Raw genomic sequence first — 23,698 nt, 5'->3', positions numbered from 1 at the left:
TTAAAAAGGCCATAAATGGACATATGTCATCCTTGAAGATTTCGAAAATCTGAAAATCAGTAATGACAGTGATGAAGAATTAATTGCTGATCAAGAGATTGAAGAAGTGAGGCCAACTTGAGATAAAGCACAGGTGTATTCTGTGTAAAAATTTTAAAGAGCGGTTAAGCCTCCTTGGTAAAAAATGGCTAATAAACGAGTTACTGGAAACTCGAAAACAAGTTGTATAAAGACATGCTGTAGGATATGTAGTGTATTGATAGTACTTGTAGTATGGCTAGGACTGACAATAGCAATACAGTATTTGATGGCTGCTAAGCAAAATGACACTAGTATACACGGAAAGATAGCACACCACAAACAACATAGAGTAGATTTAGAAGCACCAGATGAGATAGAATTACATCACTTTAGAAACACAAACGAAACTGAGATGAATGTATTTGCTAGTCTATTAGTACATTATGTAGAGACTACGCAGATTAGTGATTGTTATGTCTGTATGAAATAACCCACTTCTGTAGCTGAAGGTGTTACCTACCATCATTTACCCCTGACCTATGGTATTTCTTGTAGCACATTAACTAGCCTATTCTATAAAACTGGAAAGTTGCAGTAATACTATTCTAACATAGATGTAATTTTTTCTGAAATTCCTATTCGTAGAAGAATGAATCCTGTAAAGTCTCACAATTTATGGGTGGATATTTTCTAACTATGGAAACAATAGATATAGCTGATGCACACAAAGACAATTTAACATGTAAACTACACGAAGAAGAGAAAATATTTTTAAATTTAGTAGAGAAAAGGAGACACGATTTCCAAAAGAAAGCCACTGAACCGAAACCCCAGATACCCAAATGGGCTGAAAGGGAGAAATTTATGGCAACTGGCAAACCTCATGCTGCTATGTCTTTGGACTTTGAAAAGAAGGGGAAAATCTGTCTCCATTGAAAGAAAACTGAATATAACAATGTATTCATCGGTTCCAGTGAATGCGAACACAATTTCCTCATAATTGGGGGTTGGGGACTAAAAGGGGGAACTGAGCCAGTATTTCGTGGAGTCTACTACATTTGTCGGAACAAAGCTTATTTTAAGCTACCTGATCATTGGTATGGGAGTTGCTATTAGGCATAGTATTCCTAAAGGTATACCATGTAAAAAGAATCACTGGAAGCAATGTGCACGAAAATGAACTAACCCGATATAAAAGAGCTAGTCTTGCAGAAATTGTTGGTGATGTATTTAGTGGATTGATACCTTCAGTGGGAGTAATTCTGAATACTCAAAGAATCTGTAAATTAACTACAGTGGTGGATCACTTATCGACTGACACTGCTGGAGGATTCTTATTGATCACTACCGAATTGGTTGCAATCAGATCAATGGTTTTACAAAATCGACTTGCTCTTGATATATTATTAGCAAAAGAGGGCGGAGTCTGTAGAATGTTGAAAGCACAACATTGTTGCACTTACATACCAGATAAAAGTGTTGAAATTGGAAGGTATGTAAGGAACATTACTCATTTGGAAGAAGAACTGAAACCACTGGAAGTTGATAGTGCATGGAAGAGACTAACTGATGGTCTCTCCTCTGTTGGTAATTGGATTTCTAATGTAGGTAGAAGTATTGTAGGTAAAGTACTGATACCAATAATGGGAATATCACTGATAATATTAGTGATAATGATCTGATACAAATGCTGCAGAAATAGAAAACGATATAGAGTAAATGAGAAAAAGAAGAAAAGAAAATTTGATAAAATTCAAATGGAAGAACTAAAAGGGGACATATATAGAGAATGAAAGTGTTCCAGAATGAGAGCAGAAAAAGAACTCCCAAAGTAATTGAAGAAATTGAACTGAGAGAATGTTGAAGTTGGTATCTGGTTCCTTAATTTGTGATGATATAAAATATCATCAAAGAGGGGATTGAGGGAGCAAGGTTTCACATGTACAGAAACTTGCTTGTACTCAACCCTCTCGAAATAACCTGTAATATATTAACCAATACGTTTGTTAACTCATGTTTGCATTTCACGATATTTCCAGTATCTAGGGGAAGCTTGCGTATGTGCTTTTACTAACAGTAACTCAAATGCATTAAAATGGCCCCCGCAACGCGGGAATTTCACTGTGCATGTGTCTGCTACACTCATGTGGTGTGATGTCTTTTCTGATTTGGTGGGAAATCTTTGTTTCTGCGCACTAGTGCCAGAAATGGCTGCTTCAAACCTCACATGCTAACGCTTATGCTGCAGCTTGTACTAAGCTTGTTTGTCTTGCTTAACCATTAGTGCAAAAGTTAAAATAAAGTAATGGGGTTAGAGTAGAAATAAGTGGTATACAGTGCATTCATTTTTTGTTGTATTCTAATGTGTCTTTCTTTGACTTTGTTACTAGCTCGTATTATGGGCCTTAAATGAAACGAAAACTCCATATTTAATAAGCCGCGCCTGCGCCAAAAATCCCTAAAAGTCATGCAGTCATTGGCATTGAATGGCTGCCAACACCCTTCTTACCCACGATGTTCCTGGGCACCTGCTCTACTGATTTCTAAATAGAAAGCAAGAAGACTCAAACAAATACAAATGTATATAATTTGTATGCCAATATTGGTGGGCAGAATAAAACGTGAGAAAGTAAATTGTGGGTGGGAACTTGATCAATTCAAGTCAATTTAGATGATCTCATCTTAGTATGGTGTGATGACCTCTCCTCATCTTTCCAACCAATCACTGAAGTGGAACACATAGATTTGCAACATTTAGGGATGGTACATTGCCCCCAAAATGGTATAACTAAGGTAGGTTTAGATAGAAAAATTGTCCAACTTGTCCGAATAGCTCACCTGTCACTGACCCAACACACTCAATAGGCCATCGAGAGCAGAGGTGCTGGCGGAGCACTGTGTCAGAAGAATCGCTTACCCAATCGGGGTACTAATTGGCTTATCCTAGAGAGAGGGGTGTGACGCTGGTGTTGCACTTAGAAGAAGTCACCTGTCCTGATTTTCAGCTGTCTTGTCTTGTGGGCACCTGATTAGTCGGGAGCCTGGCCCTGGTCTTTTTTCCACAGCCTGTGACCAGGATTGGTCATTGCACCATTCTAGGTAAATATAATCTATGTGGTATGTCCTTGTGCTATTTCCCTTTCTCACCCTTCCCAAGTACTAACGTCTAAAGGTGTTACTCTAATTTCTTACAACCTTTATGTCCCACTGGTTATAATCTTGCTTTTAAAATTCATAGTCACGAGATTGGGGCTTTATCAATTTGACTCAGAAAATCTCTCATAGATAAAGGTTTTAAAATGTTCCCTGAGTCTGTGGTTTATTACAGTAAAGTCATTGTGTGTTAAATACTGCCTTTGTAAACTCAACTCCCTTTACCATCCTTAGGACTTCTAGCAAAGGTGACAAGGATTGGTACGTCATGGTTTAAAGGTATAAGTCCTAAAAGGACTAAAAGCACTGATAGGGTGATTAAACATAGTAATTAGTTAGGCAGGACTACTAGTTCACAGTGTGAATGTGTTTATGGGCACAGGTGAGTATGGTGAAATTGAACTAGTTGGTCCCTGCACGCTCTATCAACTGAGTCCGCTCTTCTGGGTGTAACTAACTGAATTTCCCAGACAGCATCTAGACTCTGGAGCCATGGCAGCTCTCATTCTGCTTGACTTTAGTGGTGTCTCACTCTATCCTGACTGGCAGACTTGAGTCCTTGGGCATAGAAGGCTTGGCCTTGAAGTGGCTGATCTCTCTTTTAATGGACCATACCTTCCACGTCTCTTTGGCTAATGTGAGATCTGAGACACTAGCCCTGGCCTCAGGTGTTACACAGGGATCCCTTCTGAGCCCCTTGCTTTTGAACTTCTATATTCATCATTTAGCAGATATAATTGAGAAATATGGGCTCAACCTTTATGAGTAGGTGCAGAGGTAAGGAGTGCTAAATTGAGAATGCATAGACCATCGATAAAAGCTGAGGCTAGGTTATTGTTTGAATCCTCATGATGAGGTTAATGTTGCCAAGCAGAGTGAATTTGGCTGTGCACAGGATGTAGGGGACCAGTAAGTCAGGAAGAGCACTGCACCACTTACTGGGGTACCCAGGCGGAGGACAGATCAACCCCCCCACCCCACCCTCCACCCCCCAAAACGTGATCTAAGAGTTAAGGAGATAGTAAATAACAAAGCATCACAATTAGGGATCGGGAGTTCCTCGTTTTTTACATTTAAAATCTTCTTTCAAATGTATGGCAATTTCTCCTCTGGTTCTAGGGAGCACTGTAATGATATCAGGTAAGGAGCCTTCATGCAGCCAGGTTTTGGTAAGGAATACTGCAGCAGGATTAACATCACAAAGAAAGTTAAATAAATGCAGCTGGTCTTTGGGGAGAGCTAAAACAGAGAAAGTACTGCAGCAGGGAGTGTTCAGCCAGGTAATCCGAAGACACCTCGTGCTCAATGGCCATTGCCTGCATGTCAGTCAGAGAAGTAGCCGACTGAGCGTCCCTAGGATCGGTGAATAGCGAGCAGGCGAAGTTGCAGGATTCACATGCAGGAGATAAAGTATCTGGGTTAAAGACCCGACAATGCCTTTTAAGTTTTGGCCATAAGCCATGCAAAAACATGGAGGTGTAAGATCTTACCCCTGGCTGCAAAGACCAGTGTTTCTGACCCCTGGTCCTGGCCGGACATGGACGGGAGACAATGAGCCTGCCTTCGGTGCACCCGTGGGGCGCCCGCTGTTCTCCTCTGATCAGCCATCTGTTTTAACCCCTTCCATGCTGATGACGGCCCCCGGCCGTCATGCACCACGGTGGGCGTGTGCTGATGACAGCTGGGGGCCGTCATGAACCCGCCCACTCAATAAAAGTGCCGCACAGGCGCAGAATCGCGGCCACGCCCAAGGGGTTAAGGGTGTTCCTCAGAGCGGCTAGACCGCTCCAACAACAGAAGTGAGTGCGACACTGGAAGTGAGTGCAGCTTCACTCTCCTCTACCTTCTGCTCACATGGCACAGAAGCTGCAGCAGACCAGGGACGAAGCTGTGAAAGACGGGAGCCAAGAAGCAGCAGGTTAGAGAGAGAATATAAATATAATAAGTGGCAAAGTGGCAGGTACAACAAGTTAAAAAAACGAGCATGAAAGCAAATGTAAAACATTAAAAAAGTAGGAATGGTGCAGAAAGATACAAAGCTGAAAACAGAGCACCGTACCAGCATCTATCCCATGTACCCATGATATGGCCTGTACATCTCTCTTCGTATCCCTCAGTCACTGGAAAACAACACACATGTTTGAATGATTGGATTGGATGTTGAATTGTGTATCATGAATATCTTGTTCTGAGATATACGATGACCCTTCTTCTGGGCTCCTGACTTGAGGAAATGTATGAAGACTAGCAGAACGTAATTTGTAATTTATAATCATCTTACCAGTTGAGTAAATGGACACACGACAGTAATGTTTTGGAATCCATACTTTGGCATGCATTTAGAAATATGCTATTAAAGTTTATTCAGTAGTACCTCCGCTGATGAGTACTAATTAGTGATATGTGAAAAGGTAATAGCTTACAATAATCAGTTTAAGTCTTGAGAAAACAGCTGTTCTGTGAAACACAAGTCAGTTTCCTCAATTTAAGTGACTAAATATTGAAGTGGAGAATTAAAAATGAAGTTAAAAAAGAAGACTTTGGCCCTCATTGTAGTTGCTTGATAATCCTGCTGGCAATTTTTCCCTCCGCCTCCCCGAAGTTACTGGAAAAATACAAAAAGAATGCGGAGGGTCCCCTTCAAAACGTGGAATTAAGTTATTTCTGGGTCTGATATCCCCAGTAATTCCTAATTCATCTCTGGGTGGTCACACATAGTTTTTAGGTGCTATCTACGTCTAAATATGAATAGATACACAATGTCCCTGTGGATCTCATAATTCTGATGGGATGTAGCTGATGTTATGGGCAATATCTGCATTATGAGCGCACTTATTATAATAGTGTTTGGATTGTTGAATGAGCATGTAATAATAGGTTTGTGCCTCTGTTTTGAAAATTCCAGTGGGAAATCACTGCTGTAGAGTACAACAAGTGGTGCTGGGTTATATTCTCTTCATGGAATATTTATTTTCATATTTGATAAAGTATAAACTAGGGCTTTTAGCACTTCAGTGTCCTCTCCATGAAGAGGTGCAGGTTATAGGTGAAACGATAATAGGTAAAAAGTACACATCAGGGATCTTCATTCTCCATAAGGAAATGTTGATAAAATCGAGGACTATATTCGGAAAATAGCTGAGAGTGCCTGGTAAATACAAGTACAAAAGCTTTTAAGAATAGGGATGAGTTTCTTGAGGGAGAAGTCCTTGGGTTGCATTGTAGCCCTATGCATGAACATTAAATATTGGGATACGGTAAAAGAGATTTGATTCCATAGAGTGAAAAATGAATTATCTTTACTATATTTAAAGTCTGCATGTAGCAAAGAGCACTTCTAGTAGAAATACCACAAATTACGCTGATCTGGGCCATTTGACATATCTCGGGGCATCTGCGTGATAGACAGGAGGGTTGGGAGATCACATAGCAAAATGGGTTAAAATTATAATGTGGGCAGCCAGACAAGATTGTTAGCCCCAGGCTTAGTTAAAAAAAATATGGGTACAGAGAAATTTTGTGCATCGTAGGAAGTTCACTGCAAGTGTTAAGTAAATAGGTAAGGAGTCACCCAGATGTGAGCCATGGAATGTTCTACTGTCAAATATTTCGCGTTTGTATGGATGAACCGTAAGTAGATTAGTGGATGGTTCTCAAGTGCCCAGTAGGCGAGTGTGGATAAAGGAATCGACTGTGCAAGACCATGAAGTGATTGGCAGACTTTGCCCTATGATCATAAACTACTTCACTTTTGAAACAGTAGAGTGCCATGATGGCACTTGGAATATGGTAATTACATTTCAGCTTGAATAAGAGTCGAATGATGTTGGAGAATGGGGATCAGGATTCTAGGAAGTTGAGTTATTAGTTGAGTGGCCTGCACAAGTAATAGGGCCATAGTTCTCCCTACAGAGAACAAAGCACCCTATTGTAGCGCTTGATTCTCTCAGATTAGCGAGGCAGAGCAGTCCAAGGCCTACTTGGGGGAGGTGGCGTGGGCTATGCAATAATAACACTCAATAAATCATTGTCCAGTCAGTACATTTTCTTTAAAAAAAGAAGTAGATTTATTACACACATACTACTAACTACTATGCAGTAATTTACAAATATTTACATTGGTAGATGAAAAATACCACAGATGACATTGCAGAATCACCTTTAACCCCCTCAAGTGGTCATGCAAACATATAGGCTAAGTCTACTGGGTTGGTCGGAGGTTCAAGGTCAACAAACCACATATTAAAGACAACATTTTGTATGTACATGCAATTATCAATAATAATCATCAGGAATAAATGCACACATGAATTTCAAGAAAACATGCACTATGATCAATGAGCACTGTCAGCATCATTATTATGACAATAAACCATTTCAAAATCAGCTAATTATGTGGCTAACTGTTTTTTGTAGACTTTTAACCCACAAAAATGCAATAATTAAAAACAGCCCCTAGAGCGCATCACAATTTGACTAAGAAGAAATACTTTATTTGTAGATTAATAAAAATCATTACAAACAAAAAAAAACACATTGGGTTATGAACATTATTATACCAATTAGATTAACTAGTATCACAACTTTACCCGCAGAGCACATGTACATCAGTTTTGAGAAATATTGTGGTACATTGGTGAGCAAACCATATTTCACACCAGTCACAGGAGATATCCTTTCAAATGAAAGATAGAATGTTCACCATGAAACGACCACACTATTCTTAATTTCTAAAATTCACATTTCAATATACCATAGCTGAGGTGCAATAGATAAAGTGCACTTGTGCAGTGTCTTGCATCTAACAGCAATAATAAGAGTGCACTTATTTAAACCAAATCAGTCTGTCTAATATAGCAATTTTAACAAACAAAAGCACATATAAAACAATCTGTTACAAGTAATATTGAGGTGCATTTTAAAACTGTTTCATATTTTGCACCTATCTCAAAAACATTTTGACTAAATAGTCCTTCAACCATAGACTCAGCCCTTAGAGAGCGTTTCAATACATATACTTTCTTACAACAACTTTAAGCCGCAAAAAATGCAACCATAAAGTCAACCCTCAGAGAGCCGCCACTTTCAGCTGAAGAGCAGAAGATCCAGCCTGGGGAATACTTTAAAAACATTGATAAAATCCTGGAAGGTCCAGGATCCTTGACCCCACAGGTTTAGGATCAGTACCTTAGAAACTACTTGAGGGAGCTGCTCTACTCCTGCAGCTCCGCATACATTCTTCTTCTTAATATTGGTGGTGCCACCTGCCTGGTTAGGGGGCCATCACAAGCAGCAACGTATGCCAATAACAAAGCCCCTCTGGGAGCAGTGAATATTGAAACAGCCGCCCTACCGTTATGCTGGGAAAGCTGCAAAGCTTCCCTTTTGTGCTCTCTCTATGTTTTGGGATGTGTCCAGTCTCTCCTGGGCACCCCATGCCTCCATAATAATGGGGGCAACTGAGGGAGCCCATGCCTCGCGGCATCGCTGGCACCCACACAGCTCGCACCTCTGTGTGCGACCGCAGGAGCCGGCAGCTTTGGGCAGGATCTCTCTGAAGCTGTGACTGTCTGCTTTCCCAAAGCATGCATATGGGAAGTGGGGCAGCCACTGCTACTGGGGGGGGTGCAACAATGCTCCTCCTTCCCTCCTCAGGTTTGGGATGGCCTGGGATGGGGTCCTGGTTCCTTTTAAATAAAAACGGACCAGGAAAGGGGTCCGTGGGCAAGTAAAGAGTTCAGAAAGGGGACTCCACTCATGCCCCCTACCTGATACCTTAAATATTGAATCATGTGCCGTACCCCAGGCCCTAGACCCACCCCAGGAGTAAATAGTGAAATGGTGGTAGAGTCCCATGCACTTTGTAGCTGAAACGTTCAAAGGTTGCTAAACTTTAAAATGCCAAAATTCAGTCCCTGTTGGACCAATTTTGACGATATTGTGCTCATTTTACTTCTGGTGCCAAGCTCTAGCCACCAGGGGCAGTTAGTTCAGATCTCCCCACCTCCAAAGTAGTGCAGTCTCTGGAAACTGGTTCTCCTGGCTCCCTGTGTAAGCCTTTCTTCCGGTCTTGGTTGCTGGGGGTAGAAGTCCACTGATATGCACTCACCAAGTTCTAACCATGGAGACGACACTGGAGCTCATGCAGGACCTCCTATCCCTCCCAAGGACAGCAAATGCCTAACAATCAAAAACCTTAGAACGTACACTGTCTCCAAGGGGGAAGGAGGATTGGTAACTTCCAAGATCCTTTGCGTTAGCAAGGTAGATGTGCCCGGGACCATTACCTCTGTTTTTGCGATGACACAATAAACTGGAAATACCAAACAGAGGCAGTTACTATCAGTACACTAACAAGTCTCCACATACAATGAACATGCATTAACATCAGTGACACAATCTTACAGGTCTCATCAGCAGCTCAACATGAGAGCAGAATAACCAGAATCACAGATTGGAGTAAGTCACTCCTATGAAAATAACTTGAAATACAGATTTTGATCCAATGCCTAGGCCTGGGCTTAGTTTGTGGAGTTCTACGTAAAGTGGCCAAAAAAATCCACCCCGCTAAGCTGACTTCTGTGAGCAGCGGAGTGCGTGATGTTAAGCAGTTCGTGCAGATTTTTAGCACTGGGTATTTGTCCCACTCTTGAAAATTTACGCGAAAGGCACCATGTGCAGCGCAAGAAGGCCCTGCTTCTTTCTGCTGCTCAATTAGATTTTCTAATAGAGCGGCAGCTTTCTCAACGCAAACAGGTGGTTTCTCAACACGAGCGGTCGTGATCATTCATGACCGCCTGCATTGAGAAATCTCGCTGGGAGGTGGTCTAGCATTGGATTTTTCACGCTCGCGCTTTCCAACTTAACATTGGTGAGCACGAGGGAGAAAAAAAGAGGAGCTGAGTGTTTTGGAACTCTGCGTGCTCCGCGGAGTGTGGAGTGTGGAAAACACCACAAACTCCATGAATGGAGCAGAGTTCACCACACAGGCCTAACAAAGTTAATACATAGATCAAAGACTCTGAAGTGCTTTCTTTAGGCACTACTGTTCATCAGAGGAACACGGAGCACAAGCCTTTAATCCTTGAGCGGTATGGTTATTGGGCCACAGTTGAAGGAAGGGTCCAGAGAATATTTACACAAGATGCGCTGGAGTAATTCACAGAAAGGAAGTAGAAGAAAAGTCTATAGTCTTTGAAGAGAGGGCAACTTGGTCCTGTTTACAACTGTAGGAAGTTTAGGTCACACTAATCTGATATCAAGTACTTAGTTTGGTTTTTCAACTTGTTTGAAGAAGATCTTGAAGCTTTAACTCAGGGATATGCAGGGGGTCTGGAGTAACTATGCAGGAGGGAGTGAGGAGGAAGATGTCGAGGGAGCTGGTGCCATGGGAACTACTGGTTTGGATGGACTTGAAGGTGACTGGAGCTCCTCTTGGTTCCGGTGGATTCTTCAGGTGAGTAGAAAGAGAGAAGCTTGTTCTGTAGGGGGCAAGCCCAATCCAAAATTCAGGTTTGGGTGTGGTTTACATACCCTTTCGAAGGCTCACTGTATGTAGATAGATTGTGTGTGGCACGTGGGGCACATGGCCGTTTGGAAGGATCTTTAACCTTGGGGAGAAGTGTTAGTACACTCTCTATGACCTTACAGAATGGGAGGATGCATCTTGTTGATCGGGACCAAATAAGAGGAAACAAATATATTGTTTTCGCTAAAATGTGCATAGTGGCAAGCTTCAGTAATAATGGGAGCAAGGCTTACGATTGGCTCATGGGACTCTGGGGGAAGCTTGCAGGGACTTAATGGAAAACCACACCAAGGCCCTAGTAACAGCAAGAGAAGTTAATCCTTTAGTTCATGGGATAAGTGGAATGCTTGCATGGATGCAATTGCAATGGGATTACGGGAGCTAGGGATGCATTGGTTATGAGGGATGCTGAGGGCGAATCAGTCATGAGGGAGCTGGGGAAACACAAGTCCTGTGAGCGCTGAGTGAACATTAGTTATGATATTATAGAGTGCCATAAAATTGTCACAGGGGTGCAGCAACATGAGCACTGAGCACCAGGCCCACTACACAGAGGGCGCCTGAGGGAGTCGTGACAGTTTCCCCCCCACAAGGAATGACCTACAGGTCCTGGTTTGTCTGGTGGATGGACATGGAAGGAACGAACCAGGCGAGGGGCGTGAACATTACTTTCCGCTTCCCAAACTCCTCTTCAGGACAATACCCTTTCCAAGCTATCAAGTAAAACAAGCATCTCTTCTCACATAGAATAAAGGGTTCTTTGTACTTCAATTTCCAAATGACCATCCAGTGTTGTGGATAAGGGAGGATGAGCAGGATGGGTCTGGGCACCATAGGGCTTCAATAGGGACACATGAAACACTAGATGAACAGGTAAATCTTTTGGCAACTGTAATTTTACAGCTACTGCATTAATGATTCATTGAATAGAAATGGGTCCCACATTTCTGGATTGTAAATTACGTGGCCTTGCAATTGTAAGTGTTTAGTGGACAGCCAAACCTGATCTCCAACCTTGTAGTCTGGCTGATGTTGTTGATGTATGTTAGAATATTTTTCCATACTCAACTTAGCCTGATGTAAATGTGATAACATTTGGTGTTGTGAATCATTCAGAAGTTTTGCAAAATCTTGTTTGGCAGGTACATTGTCAGAGTACTTTAACATTTTTAGGCAACATGCAAGGATACATACTGTTAGATTTGGGGGTCTCTAGTTGGCACAGGTAGGTACTTGTGACAAATAGGGACCCTTGCCTCTAGTCAGGGTAAGGGGGTACACTCCTAAAACAACCCCTGCTCACCCCCTTGGTAGCTTGGCACGAGCAGATAGGCTTATCTCAGAGGCAGTGTGTAAAGCATTTGTGAGCACATACAGTAATCAAGTGACAACACTACAGATGGACACCTCACAGGTTTTATATCAAAAATAAGTATTCTTTATATAGACTTAACACAAGACCACAAACGACAAAAATCCACACTACTGTACTTAAAAATGGTAGTTTTAGCTTAGTTCTATTCAGTTCTCAAAATGCGACACTTTAAGTCAATGTACCTTACGATGCGTGACGCTTCCACAACAAAAGTGTTGCAGCGATGGAAATGCAGCAAAGTTCCAGTGCAAAGAAATAAAGACGTGAAGATCTTCCAGATGCGGCACGCTTCTCCGATGTTGCAAGAAGTCTCGGCTCGATGCGTCAGCTGCAGCGGCGACACCCTTGTTCAGAAACGTGTCGACAGCGGCTTTGCGGTGACACTCTTCTCCCTCGATGCGAGACGCTTCCACTCGATGCGACAGCTGCAGCGGCAACAACCTTGTTTAGAGATGCAACGACAGCGGCTCCGACGGCGGCACTCTTCTCCGTGGATGCGAGGTGCTTTTCTTGATGCGGTGCAATGCGTCAGCTACAGCGGCGACATCCTTGTTCAGAAATGCAACGGCAGCTGCTGTGACAGCAAAACGTTTCTTCTTCGGTGCGAGATGCTTCTCTCGATGCAGTGCAATGCATCAGCTACAGAGGCGACACCCTTGTTCAGAGATGCGATGGTAGCGGCTGCAACGGCGACACGCTTCTTGCTCTTGAGTCACGCTTCCAGCTCCTTGCGACACACAGTCCCTCAGAAGGTCCAAAACAGCAGCAGGCACTCTTGGGAAGCTGGGGGTTGAAGTCTGTTGTCCCTGAGATTTCAGCAGGAGGCAAGCTCTGTTCCAAGCCTTTGGAGATCCTTACAAGTTGAAATAAAGTATACAAAGTTCCTTTCTCCTTCCTTTGGCAGTCAGGCAACCACTGCAGGCCAATCCCCCAAGCAGCACTTCAGCTTAGGGATAGTCTCTCCTCAGTTTCTTCAGGTTCCTCTCCTCAGCAAAGGTTTCTTCTTGTAGTCCAAAAGTGATCTAATTTCTTGGGATCAGGGTCCCAATATTCATACCCCAAAATCCTTTCTCCTCTGAGGGCAGAGGGCCCTTTGCCCAGTCCAAACCAGTTCTGGAGCACTCTGTTTACATGACTCCTTCTTTCCTTGCACAGTGGAGGGCTGAAACATCAGACCCCCCACAGGAGGTGGAGCCAGCATTGTAGAGGAAAGGCACAGCCCTGGAGCACTCTGTCGACATGATTCCTGCTCTCCTTTCACTGTGCAGGGCAGAGACATCAGACACACCACAGGGGGTGAAGCCAACATTGTGAGAGGCAGGCACAGCCCTATTCAGGTCCAGGTACAACTCCTCCCTCCCATGTAGATGCAGATCTCTCTATTCACCACCTGGCGGACTCACCCTGTCTCCTGGAATCCCCCAGCCCTGTCACTCAAACTCCTGACAAGGAATACACAACCTAGCAGAGGCAGGCCTGGATAGTTATACAAGAAAATACCTACTTTCTAAAAGAGTATTTTGGATGGATGGATGGGTTTTTATATAGCGCAATATCACCGCCAGGTCTCAAAGCGCTTTGCATTGGGAACCCGTCCTGGTTTTTCCCTGTGAGATAGCCCCTACTGGGTATCCCCAAGGTGAAAGCCAGGCATCCCGCCGCGGGGGGCCGTAGTGGAGATTAAGCAAGCTATTGCCCAGAGTTGCAGAGTGTGAACCTGTGATTCGAGTAGGCACCGAAGCGAGAATTACCGAGTCCGTGGACATTTTGGGCTCAAGACCCTGCCGTGTCGGGAATTGAACCCTGGTCCAGGGTCTGATCTCAGCGTCCGGGTCTGCCTCCTCTAACCAGTGAGCCACACTTCTCCACTCCACTCCACTTCAAACACAGAATGTTAAAACCAACTTCACTAAAAGATGTATTTTATCATTCTGAGTTCAGGCACACTAAACTCGAATTTCCACCATGTTCCCTGAGTCAGTTAGGATTATAAAATGTAATAATCTAACTGCCCATTCTGGCCTATGGAGAACAGGTAGCCTTGCAACAGTGAAACACAAAAATGGCTGTAATTCACTTTTAGGACATGCCACACACACCAGGGCATGTCCTACCGTATACTTACAATGCACCCTGCCCATGGGCCTACCATAGGGGTGTCTGATATGAAGAAAAGGGAAGGTTTAGGGACTGGCAAGTGGGTGCACTTTCCCAGTCAGCATGGCAGTACAAAACTGCACACAGGCTCTGCAATGGCAGACCTGAGACTCATTTTACAAGGCCGCTTCTGTGAGTGGCACAACCAGTGCTGCAAGCCCACCAGCAGCATTTGGTTTACAAGCCTTGGGCACTCCTGGTGAACTGTACTAGGGTCTGACAGGTAATGCAAACAAGCTAGTCATGGAATGACTAATGTATACATCAATTTACAATAGGGAGAGAATATGCACTTTAGCACTGATCAGCAGTGGTAAAGTGCCCAGAGTCATAAAACCAACAAAAACAGGTCAGACAAAATAAAGGAGGAAGGCAAAAAGTTCGGGGATGACACTGCAAAAAGGGCCAAGTCCAACACATACCTATTCAACAATTGAAAAGGGAAACCCCAGTTGCTGAATACTCTGAGTTATTGTAGGCAAATTCAGAGAAAGGTAACAAGGATTGCCAACCCTTAGGAGTAGAGTTCAATTAACATTGCAGTGTCTGTTCTAAAACCTGGTTTGCCCTCTCCATCTGCCCATCTGTTTGTGGGTGATAGGCAGATGATAGTCGGGTATCAATGTCCAATGATGTGCAAAAACTGTGCCAGAATGAGGAGATGAATTTTGGGCCCCTATGGGAAATATTAACCGACTGGAGTCCATGCAATCTCATGATTTGTTAAGTAAACAGAACCCCAAGGGTTTTGGCAGTGGGTATTTCTTTTAGGGCAATGAAGTGCACCATCATTAAAAAAAGATCTACCATCGCCCAACTCGTTGTATAGCCATTAGAGTTGGGGTGGTCAGTAATAAAGTCCATGATTATGGTGTGCCAAGGATGTGGGTGCACTGGCAAGGTTTGTAAATATCCTGATAGGGTGCAATGGGATGCCTTGTTTAGAGAACATATTGAGTAGGTCTGAACGTAATCATGCACATTCTTGGACAATGTGGGCCACCAAAACCATTGCTGGCAGTTTGCTAAAATCTTTTGGATTCCTGGATGATCTGCTAATGGAGTATCATGACACCAGGTTACAGCTTCTTGTCTTAATTCTTTTGTTAGGACATTTAAGGTGGTACCATGGTAAGGAGACTCATTGTGTATATGATTATCTTTTTTGTTCACTCAAGCATTCATTTCTTCTTGACTCATACTCCGGCTGAATTTATCCAAGAAAGATTCCTGATCACAGAGCCCTACGATGTGTTCAGAGTCTACAATGCTCTGTGGTGTCTGTCCTTGGGCCTTCTGTTTTGGGTAACCCCATCTAGATAGTAGATCTGCCTTTATCTGTTGTGTACCTGGCCGTTAGATAATAATGAAATTAAATTCTCTAAAAAATAATAACCACCTTACTTGTCTTGAGGTCAAAGCTTTCAGAGACCTGAGGAATTGGAGGGTTTTATGATCAGTGTATTTGGTGACGATATGCTGGGCCCCTAATAGGTAGAGTCGCCATTCTTGAAGGCATAGTTTGATTGCCAATAGCTCTTGTTCGGCAATTGTGTAATTCTGTTCCACTGGCAATAACATTTTGGAAAAGAAGGTAACTGGGTGCATGTGTTGTGTTGTTGTGTTGTGATAGAAAACCTCCTACAGCCCACTGGGAGGAATCACCCTCCGCAAAGTAAGGCTACATGAGGTCTGGATGTCTGAGTACTGGGGACATTGCAAATTTCTCCTTAACTAATTTAAAGGCATCATTGGCCCCCTGGAACCACTCAAAAAATACCTTCTTTCGTTAAGAGGCTAGTGATGAGGCTTACAATGTCAGAAAAATGGGTGATAAATAATCAGTAAACTTTGAAAATCCCAGGAACCTCTGTATCTCTTTTAGTGCATCGGTGCTGGCCAATCTAGGAACTCGTGGACCTATCTCCCTCCATGGTCACATCCTCTGGAGACAAGATATATTCCAGGAACTCAAAACACCTGGTATGGACCACACATTTATCTAACTCAGTAAAAAGAGCTTGTCCTTGGAGTCGTGGCAAGACCGTCCTAACATGTTCTCTGTGTTCAGTCATGTTTTGGGAATAGATCAGGATGTCATCAATGTATACGGCAATGCAAATGTCCAGCAAATCTCACAAACTGTGACATGAACAGGATTAGAGCTCCCAGTAGCAGAAGTACTTATTGTATTTCCCAATTCCCCAAAGTGTAAAGGTTGCAAAACGGGATGTGTATCTTTAGAAACTGCCCCAGTCCCCCCCCCCAGATAACCATGGGGAGTGGTGAGGGTGACATTGGCCCAGTTTTTCCTTAAGTGACTGATTTTCCAGTCACAATGACAGAACTTCATGCTGTACATCCCCTAAAGCCATTGCTAGAACATAAACATTTCTAAAAATGTTCGGACAGGGCCTGGGTCAGCACCTGAACGAGTATCTGGACATTCATGTCATCCAGGTGGTGGAAGCATGCAAGGCTTGGTCATCTGTCAAGCACTCACCTTGTCCCAACTGCGGAGACAACACTGAAGCTGATGATGGACCTCCTATTCGTCCCCAGGACAGAAAAAAATGTCTAGGAATCAAAAACCTTAGAACATGCACTGTCCCAAAGGGGGGGAAAAGGTATTGGGAGAAAATAAGAAAAGAGAGTTGTGGTATTGGATCTGATCTGCGTTTGTGCCCACTGCGTAACAGGATTGATAACTTCCGAAACCCTCTACGTTAGCGAAGTAGATGTGCCCGGGACCAGAATCTCTGTTTTTGCGATGATGCATTAAACTGGAAATAACAAAAGAAGGCAGTTACTATAAGTAAACTAACAAGTCTCTACATACAATGAACATCATTAACTTCAGTGACACAAACTTGCAGGTTTCATCAGGAGCTTGACATAAGAGCAGAATAACCAGAATCACAGATTAAAGTAATTCCCTCCCAGGAATAAACTTGAAATACAGATTTTGATACAAAGTCCATACAGATATCAAAGACTCTGAAGTGTTTTGTCTAGGCACTACTGTTCAAACATGGAGCTCAAGTATTTAATCTTTTGGCAATATGGTTATAGTGCCAAAGTTGTAGGAAGGGTCCAGAGAATAAACACACAAGAAGGGCTCGAGTAATTTACAGAAAGGAATTGGAGGAGTAATTAACAGAAATGAATTGGAGGAAAAGTCTATATTCTTTGAAGACAGTGATACTCTGTTCTGTTTACTACTGCATGGGGTTTAATGCGCACTATCGTGATATCAAGTACTTAGCCTAGTTCCTCAACTTGTCTGAAGATCGAAGAATTTCTCGAAGTCTTGACTCAGGAACATGTGGGGGTCCAAAGCAGTTGTGCAAGAGGGAGCGAGGAAGAAATATCGAGGGAGCTATTGCCACGAGAACCACTAGTTCGGATTGACTTGAAGGAGACTGGAGCACTTCTTGGTACTGGCAGATTTTTCATGTGAGTGGGAAGTGACAAGCTTGTTCTGAAGGGAGCAAGGCCAAGCCACAATTCGGGTTTGGGTGAGTTTTATATACCATCTCGAAGGCTCAGTGGATGTAGCTAGATCCTGTGTGGCATGTGGGGCAAATGACCACCTGGAAGGTTCTCAAACCTTGGGGAAAAACATGTGTTAGTGCATTCTCTATGACCTTACAGAATGGGCAGGTTCGGATTGCGGATCAGAACCAAATAACAGGAAACAAATGTATTGTTTTGACTCGAACGTGCACAATGGAAAACAACACCAAGGGCCCAGTAACAGCGAGAGCAAGGCTTGCCATTGGCTCAAGGTATTCTGGGAGAAGCCTGCAGGGATTCAATGGAAGGTCACACCAAGGCCCTAGGAATAGCAAGAGGAGCAGTGGCGTCACTAGGGGGGTGCGGGGGGTGCGGACCGCACCGGGTGTCACCCCATCTGGGGTGACACCAATCTGGTTAGTTACGCGCTGGCTGGCTCCGGGGCCGGGCTCCCTCTCGCTCTGGAAGCCGCAACTAGCGCATGCCACCACGGTGCGCAGTTGCTCAGCGCACCTGCTGCTTACAAATTAAAATACTACTGCTACCTACTACTCCAGTCAGTGTGTGTGCACTGCAGCACTTTGCCACGCACGCACCGATGCATGTGAACATGCTGGTGCGATTCGGATGCGAGGCGTACCCAGTTTGGGTCCCAGGGCCGTCAATCTTTGCCGCCACCAATGACGGCCCTGGGACAGCCCCCGCGCTCTTGCTCATCTGCTCTGACGCGTCGCGTCGGTCACGAGCCACAGGGAGGAGACGAGACGGAGCGGGGCAGCGCAGGCAGGGGAGTGCAGAGTGCGAACTAGAATAAAGAATTAATTGTCACCGTCCTTGAGGGCCCAGGTAGGTGCGATCTGACGGGGTTACTTTCCACACGTGAGTGAGTTTCATGAAATTAATGAAATTCCAGCCAAGTTCATTAGCTAATACTTACAGCCCGATGTCAGACCCGCCACAATTTGTTAAAGTTTTTGGGCCACATCTTAATTGAGGTAAATTTGCATCGTGATCACAATACTTCATGTTTCTTATTATCGGTGCTTTGTGTAATCCCAGTACTGTGTAATCCTTCTGTGGGGACAGCATTTATGAAAACTGCTCTATCAATATTCTGTGCACCTTCACGGGGGCCTCATGGGAGTCAGGGGGCAGGGAGATCAGAGACTTAGAATATAATTAAAGAAATCTTAAGTATTTTACACCATGAGGAAGTAAAAGTGGAGAGGAGGTGACCTGCTGAGTGCTTGTCCTGTGGCTCCACGTTTTTAGGTCTTTGTGTTCTCCAGCCTAGCATTTCTGTAAAAATAAAAAATAATTATTAAAAAAAAGGATACAGAGGGTTTATTCAATCAACCCTCTTCGTCCATTTGTCTGGTCAAGTGCCATCCACACTTGCAGGCTGCCTGGGGTCCACGAAGGGGACCCTCCTAAGAGGGCGGTCACCTTAGTGCCACATGAGGGCACACGAGGCAGCCGCCCAGTGTTGGGGACCCCCTAGGGGTCCGCGTGCCTGCGTCACATCCGGGCAGGAGTGGGCAGGGTACAAATACCTCTCCCACCCACTTAGGCGTCCTCTTTGCCCACTACCCTGATGCCGTTGAGATTGCTGTATGGGGGGATGGGGAGTGTTGCCGATATTGGCTCTATGCTTCTACTCACCACATCATGGAGCAGTAGACCAGTCCCACATCACCCACTGACCACCTTGCACTGTGAGTGACTGCCATGTGCCTGATCCCGTGTGCAAACCCACCTGAAAAAATAGTGACCTTTAGTACCAAGGTTGTGCAAGGACACCTCAGCCACACCGTAAATTTTATAGTATAGCCATTTTTTCATACAGCAAAGGTTTGCAGAAAACAACCAATACATGGCAAACTGTGCTGAAGGGGATTTGCAGTAAATGCAACGACATTTTGTCAAGTACCTTGCATATAATGTTGACATTTAAATAATAAAGTTAAATCCAAATTATTGCACCGTGAGAAGAGGTGGTATGACTTTCAATGTTGATTGCAGTTCTCGTGCTGAGGACAGGCTAGAACTCTGGTCTTCATGTGGTCTAGTAAATTATTGGCAGATGATGAGGAGCATAGGGTGCAGTGCATAGGGATCTACTGAAGATCACACGGTTTGTGAATGAGGGGAAGCCATGCTTCCTGTGCTGGCCTCTTGGATCAGTGGTTGACCCTTTACCCAGGTTGATCATTGTTGCTCCTCACTCAGGTGATGATCTTGGAGGGGTTCTTTGTGCTCTGTGTGGGCAGTGGGGGATCTTTACATGTTGGCAGGTCTTCAGAAGTCAGGCTGGGTAGTGGTGTCTCTGCAGAGCTTCAGATGTGGCCCCGTCTGTACAGGAAATGGGCAGCGGGGATCTCCATATGTTTTGGAGGACATGGAGCTTGTCCATGCCACTCTCGGTGAAGTGAGGTTCTTCAACCTGCTAGAGGGAACACCCAACTGTATTCTTTACCTTTACCAGCTGAGGCAGCATCTTCTCTCCCGGTCAATATATTTGCATGGTCCAAATCTATGGTGCCAATTATAAAGTTGCAAGCCCGCTTCAGTCTTTCTTCTTCTTTGGGGACAACTGATGAGGATGTCCGGATGCCTCCCAGACAGATGGATGGGTGAGGTGGTGTTGATTGTCTCAGCAGGACTGTCCCATACCCAGAACTCCGTTATTTCCATGGCTACATGGCACTAGACGGGTAGACGTTAGGGGCAACTGATTTGTAAGGAAACCTTGTATATCTCCTTCGATGCTCATGACGAGCTCAGCTCGTCATGAGCCACAGTGCTCGTGTGCTCATGACGAGCTGAGCTCGTCATGACCGTTAGAACGCTTGCATGCTGCGCTAATTCCCCTGCTGTGCGAGCGTTCTACGGTACAAAAGGGGGTGGTGATGGACTGAGCATCTGAACCAATCAAACACTCACACCCAGTCAAAAGATCTGGGTTTAATCCATAACCGTTCTTTAGCCCACTCTGCCACCCCAGTTCAGACATGGCTATATGCAAATCAGTCTGACCCTGTGCCTCATGGGAACAGTCCAGCCCGAACTGCCAAGCCATGTCCTCCATGGACCGGAAACAAGCTTCCGATGACAGGTTTCTGGCATTACAGCCGTCTTCAGCCCGGCTTGCTTGAATCCAGTGGCAAAGTGAGCAAGGGACTCACGTCTGAGCATACCCTGCCACACTTATGGTGGCCAAAAGCGGTACAAAAGGGGGTGGGGAGGGACGGAGCATCTGAACCAATCAAACACTCACACCCAGTCAAAAGATCTGGGTTTAATCCATCACCGTTCTTTAGCCCACTCTGCCACCCCAGTTCAGACATGGCTGTATGCAAATCAGTCTGACCCTGTGCCTCATGGGAACAGTCCAGCCCGAACTGCCAAGCCATGCCCTCCATGGACCGGAAACCAGCTTCCGAGCGTTCTACACAAACGGGTGTGGTCATGATGAGCTCAGCTCATCATGAGCACACTAGCACTGTGCTGCATGACGAGCTGAGCTCGTCATGAGCACGGGGGCGCTGTGCGCGCCCCCCCCAGCACAGCGGGGGAATGTGCCCAGCAGGGAAGGTGTTAAACCTGTCAACCATCTTCCTGAATGAGTTTTTGGATGAGCTTGGCTAGTAATCGAGTGTGCCTGTAATTTATGACAGGGAGAAATATATGCCTTACCTAGGTTTATGTGGCCATATTTTGCACCTCAAATATTGGCGCCATTACAAGTCAGCAATCCATAATAAGGAAGGCAATGATGGTACTTCTTAAAGTAGCTATCTCGCATAGAGAATATAAAAAGCAGTTCTCTTTACACAGATCTATATTACTAACAATCAACCAAAAATGGGTATTCCAGAACGTTTCTGTAGATAATCTTTGTTTACTGCATGGTCACCCCAGATTGTTTGCCTTTTTCTGGACCCTAGTTTTGATGGCTTTGGGACTCTGTGCACTTTGCCACTGCTAAACAGTAGTAAAGTGTATGATTCGTCTCTAAAGCATGCTGTATACTAGAACTCCCCATGTGGCTTATTTAACTTACCTACATCCATTGTAAACAGCCTATAGTGTCCTGTGGCATGGAAAGTCAAATATCGTATGAGGGGCACAGTCTATATTTTTTACACCACCCAGATACGTGACAACAAATATTTCTGCCAGGAGAACCACCATGCTCTTCCTAGGTTGCAGCCTCAATGCACTGTAGTGAAACCTGGTAGGGCAAAATACCTCTGCCTTGTAGGAGGAGCCAATTTTATGTTATGTGACAATGTAATTTGTACTGTTGCATACTATTCTGGCAGTTGCTGACTGTGCAAACCCAATGCAGAACGGTTACAACCTTATCTCCTGTAACAGTAACAGTTTGTTTAATGTTAAAATAAAAATAAAAAAGACAGTAACATATTTTCTATGAAATTCTTAGTTCTTAACTTCTTACAATATTTTACCTCTGACCTTGTTGAATAAAATTTTTCTTCTGAGGCCTTTGTAAATATAGGAACTACATTTACAAACGTTACTAAGGATTCTGTATGGTCTCGTTATTGGCCATCTGTGTCCACCGGCGGACTCGGAACGGAGGAGGTCCATGCGGTAAGTCGTGAGGGGGTGACACCATGAGTTACCCGCACCGGGTGACACCAACCCTAGTGACGCCACTGAAGAGGAGTTAATCCATTGGTTCACAGGATGTGTGGAATGCTTGCAGGGATGCAAGCGCAGTGGGGTTACAGGACAAGGGAAAAATCGGTTATGAAGGATGCTGGGTGAGCGTCAGTCAAGAGGGAGCTGTGGGAACACTAGTCATGAGGGAGCTAAGGAAAAATCAATTATGATATCATAGCGCTAAAAAAGCACCACAGGGGTAAAGCAAAATGAGCCCTGTGCAGTAGGTCCAGTACACAGAGGGTTGCATGAGAGGATTGTGACATCCAGGGCTTTCCCCAAAATTGGTCAACAAGGGGTTTAAAGGGGTCAGCCTCACTGGTGCTCTGTGAGACCCACTGGTCCTGCGGTCAACTAGGAAGAGTCCTTAGTCTTTTGTGGGCATTAGGAGGTTCTTCCCTCCAGTTGCCCATGGGGGCCCCAGCAGTGATGCATGGAAAAATCCCCAAGCAAGAGATATTCTCCTTCTTGTGACCGAGCATTTAAAGGGGAAGGTTCCAGAAGCCAGGCACCCCTGGCCAATCCTGGGATGCAACTTTGCTTCTTCACCCCTGTCCCAACCCTCCTGCACAGCATGCTGGGATTGTTAAAAAAGTGTCATCCAGGAGTCACATGACATATCTCCTCTGGGGGCCTCAGCTCTGCCACTTACTGACATCACTGTGAGGGCCTTCTTCACTAGATTTTTTGTGTTGGCTCCAGAGATCTGTGCTTCCTCCTTTGTTCAGTGGGTTCGGGCAGGCCCATCACTGGTACAGTGTGACAGCTGATTGATTGATGCAGATCATTCCGCACCACCCCTTTCCACCTCAGAAGATGAGTGAAACACTGTTAAGTGCTCCCTTTGTGTGGGAAGGTCTTTGTTCCTGCTGTTGGAGAGAAATATAATTAACCTCGCACAGCAGGGTGACAAAAGGGCTGGGCTCAGATCCTGAGCTGAGCTTTAGAAATATGACAATTTTAGAAGACCCATAAGTTGCACAGATATCATTGTTGAATTTGCAGATTCTGATTTTTTCATGCAGGTTACACCCCAATTTGATATGTCACTGGTCTCTGTAAGCCAAAGGGAAGTGAAACTGCACTCTACGACAGTTTTCTCCTAATGTGTATAATAAAGTGTCACTACAGACAGTAAATCACACTGACTTTTCCTATTAGTGTTTACTAATATTATAAGGCCTCCCCCAGGTCAATATTTAATCCTACAGAGTTCCTACTACACCAGGCTACCTGGGCTGTGCACAACATTAGTCTCC

This window comes from Lissotriton helveticus, chromosome 9, assembly GCF_964261635.1.
Source record: "Lissotriton helveticus chromosome 9, aLisHel1.1, whole genome shotgun sequence".
Classification (NCBI taxonomy): domain Eukaryota; kingdom Metazoa; phylum Chordata; class Amphibia; order Caudata; family Salamandridae; genus Lissotriton; species Lissotriton helveticus.
This window is presented reverse-complemented; position numbering follows the sequence as displayed.